Source organism: Silene latifolia, chromosome X (assembly GCF_048544455.1).
Source record: "Silene latifolia isolate original U9 population chromosome X, ASM4854445v1, whole genome shotgun sequence".
Taxonomy (NCBI): Eukaryota; Viridiplantae; Streptophyta; class Magnoliopsida; order Caryophyllales; family Caryophyllaceae; genus Silene; species Silene latifolia.
In genome coordinates, this window is record NC_133537.1 from 47,793,277 (window position 1) to 47,797,672 (window position 4,396).

A 4,396-nucleotide genomic window follows, 5' to 3' on the forward strand; every position below is an offset into this window, starting at 1 on the left:
ACAAATTAGCCAACCAAACTTAATATAAAATAAGATACAACTCGCAGCGGAAATAAATTAAGTGATTAAATAATCTATGTGGCCTAAACTTCTAGGCCGACTGGCCAAGTCCTCATGCATCCCATAGTTCCCAAGTCAGCTAATCTTTAGTACCTGTCAAATCTGTTTCCCATTATGGTTCATCACAGGTGTTCACAAATACACAGTCAACTACGAGGATGAGTAGGAATAAACACTAACAACAAGAACATACGATAACAATCCACTTTCCATTCTCATAGCACAACTCCCTGACAACGTGCTCCTTGCCTTGACTTAGCACATCTCCCTTAACAACGTTCTCCCATTACTTTGGTACCCCTCCCTTAACAACGTACAGTCAACATGTAATAGTACCCCTCCCTCACAACGTACATATTACCATCACCCCAGAGTACAAACTCCCTCAACAACGTACATCTGACTATCGCACACATTTTCACAATTTCCACATTCACAATAAACGATAACAGTTCAAATTACCTCATCACAATTATTGATATCAACCAACACAATGCAATATAATTCTCCCTTCAAACAAGTACGATAATATTAACCAACAAAATGCAATATAATTCTCTCTTCCAACAGTTAAGATAATATCAACCAACACAATAGACATATGATCAATTCCACATTAACATTAACCATCCGTTATACCAAATATTATCGAACAAGAGTTGAGTAGGATTTATCCCTTCCTGGCAAGCAATTCCAATTAAGCAGCTCAAGCGATCCAAATAATTAAAGCAACCAAACCCGATTATAATTCCATCACCAATCGTCACCTAACAAAATATTAAAATATTTACAATTACCAACTATTTACTTTGTTTAAATAATTCTTGTCAATTATAAATTAATTAATTATTATTATTATTATTATTAAAGGTCTACGATATTAAAACCCGAGTAACCCAAATAAAAAAAACCGATTTAAATAAATAAAACCCAACCCATTAACCAACCCACGTACAACTTCCCCAAATTACCCGTGAAAATCCCACAACACAAACCAAATACAATCCCGTCGAAACCATTGTTCACTACCCTTCCTAAACCCGCATATATCTGACACCATCAACCACCATCGACAACACCCAACCCAGATATCACTAGCCTGCAACCAGATGCACCCCGACAACTAACAACCACCAGCCAAAGCACCACCACCATCCCAAAAACTCACGCCCTAAACAGCCCCCTCAAACCCGACACAAAAACTCCACCCAACACTTTACAACATCACTCTACCTCTGGCCACAACCGCCATCACCTCTGACCAAAGGTGTCTCCAGGGTTGGTCCCATCTCCTCTCGACTCATCTGCAACACCATAACCACCACCCATCACCGACAGCACACAATAAACAAACATTCCCCTGTTTTTGCGAAATTCCGGCCACCATCAACTCAAACCACCACCTAAGGCCTCCACATCGTCACCCTTGAGGTCGACTACACCACTAGGTTCCATCACCACCATACCCAGGTCAAGGAAACGAGTATAAAACGGGTCCCATCGTGTTTAATCGTAATCTGCCCTAGCTCGTAATTCCGGCAACCACCGCGCAAAACACCAGCAACACCCACCCAAGACCACCCCTAAGTGGTCGACTAATCACCACGACCCTATCCTACCAAGCCCAGGTCAGATGAGTCCAAGATTAGTGTTCAAAATCGTATAAACCACATATGCAACCACTCATACAACAACCCCTTCAAACTCCTATTCCCGACGGTCAACGATGGTTAACGATGGGTCCTAGTCAAACCCTGGTGACCCATGGTCATGGTGACGGTCTTAGTTTGTCATACGGTGGTCAAGTTTACGAGTTATAACAATTACAAAATTAATACATTATAATATAAGACGGTCTTACCTTTTATCGTTAATTGCTCCTCCCGTCTCTTAAATCTCCTTCCTCTTTCTTTGTGAATTATTTTTCATATTTATTATGTATTTATAGACTAGGTTTAGGGTGTATGAGATACCAATTAGGAAACTATTACTATTACCTTAATATTATTATTATACGATTATTATTATAAATTATATATTTATTATTATTACACATTATATTAGTCTTTCCATAAGTAGGATTACCATATACTCTCTTACTAATTTTATTATTATCATACACTAATATTACTAGGATTATTAATATTCTAATTATTGTTACCTTTACTTGTTTTTATTCTCATTATCAATATTATTATTCAATCCCGAAATAATTACCGACTATCACTCGCACTAAGCCAATAAAATATGTTCATACAATCATATCACACGGCCCAAGGCCTTATTATTAGCTAAGCCCAATTCCCGACTTGCTTACTTATTTTATTATTTAATTAACGTCTTACTCACAACTATTAAAAACGCCATTAATTATATATTTAAATTACATAAATTATTCTCATAAATCATTACTAAATTATGGGGTATTACGGTCTTGCTCCTTAAAATGAACTTCGTCCCGAAGTTCGCCCATAACTATTATAACAACATCTATAAACATCCACACAACCGAGCACAATCCAACTTATGTGTACACAACTATCCATTTACAATTATCAACTACACCAATCCTATCACAAGACGTCACAATAATAACTCAAAACATTTGTAGTATCACATTCCTCCCCCCTAAAAATAATCTTCGTCCTCGAAGTTCGAGATTCCAAACAACGGAAATAATTAAACCACCTATTATAACACCGCAAGAACATTCAATACTCCTTGTAACATAAAACAACTACTATTTTTAACATAACATCGATTAACGGGTAAATAGATAATAAAAATCTGTGAATTACTTTGATAACAACCCACATTGTAGGGTATATTCGAACTAACATTATTTAACTCACTACTTGCGCGTTTATTTCTTACTAACGGCGTCTAACTTAAACATGGATGCAATTAATGTAAACATGTATATAGGCTTAGGGCAACACATTCCGCATATCAATAGATATGTTTTCTACTTCACATAACTCAAATCATTCAACTATTAAGGTGTCGGAGATGAGAAACAATTCTTTAAAAAACTTAGCATAACTTACTTTTTCAAGGATAAGGAAAACATGTTACAAGTTCCAAAAATCATTAATAAATAATAATATAATTACTTTTTGAGAACTTATACTTTTTAGAAGATATAGAGAATTAGTTAATCATGAGAGAAAGAATTAAGTCAAAAACTCAAAAGGTCAATTTATAATGCATTTTACAAATTATTTGGTCGAAACAAAAATTTTACAGCAACATGTCAGAAACTTAGATCAACTTGTAAAAATCACTGTAAATTGTCAAAATATTATCTTGCAACGTGGCTTATCAATTTAGAAATATATACGAATCTTTTAAACATTGGAGTTAGAATTATACCTAAAGAATAAGTAACTTTTAAATAGCAAATTTTACAAAAACATGGAACGAAAACATCACTGTACAGGAATATTTTGACCACTATCGACTAAAATATTTAATTCTCCTAAACCGTATATTATTTAAATATGAGACTAGCGACATATGAAAGCTAACTCACAAGGCTATCACACATAAATATTTCGTGCAAGGATATTAAGCAGGCAATAAATGGCAGTCAAAGCAATCAAGGTAAAAATTTCGAGGAATCAACCAAATCACATTCTTCGTAATTTCACACAATTTCCGTAATACTTCACATGTTAATCATAATTACGCCACCCACATACATGCCATCATACGTTTATTATACTCACATGCTTATACCAATGCTTATACCAATGCTTAAAATCATATCACACCCCTCTCCTTAAAAGCAAGGTTAGGTCCTCGTGAATCATCAATCATCAATGCAACAATATTCAACAAGGCAATCAAAACTTCCAAGACAAATAAACGATATTAATTTTAAATTACCCCGAACTGTAATATCTCTCAAGGTAACCGGTTAAAAACTGGAAAGGCCAGATCAAGGACGTCTCCCGAACCTAACAAGGGGCTCCTAAACAGTTTCTACCCGGGTTCATTTTATTAGACGCATCCTAAGTTCATTATAGTTCATTGGTTATGCACGAGGATCGTTTGGCTCTCAGTACCACTTTGTAACACCCTCATTTATTCAGGAGCCATTAGCTAGACATTTCCAAATAAATAGGGATGTTACCATCTCGGTTTTCCAAGGTAGTGAATAACAAAGTACAACAAACCAAGGTACTTTAATTAAAACTTTAGCGATTATAGGTTTATTACAAATTAGCCAACCAAACTTAATATAAAATAAGATACAACTCGCAGCGGAAATAAATTAAGTGATTAAATAATCTATGTGGCCTAAACTTCTAGGCCGACTGGCCAAGTCCTCATG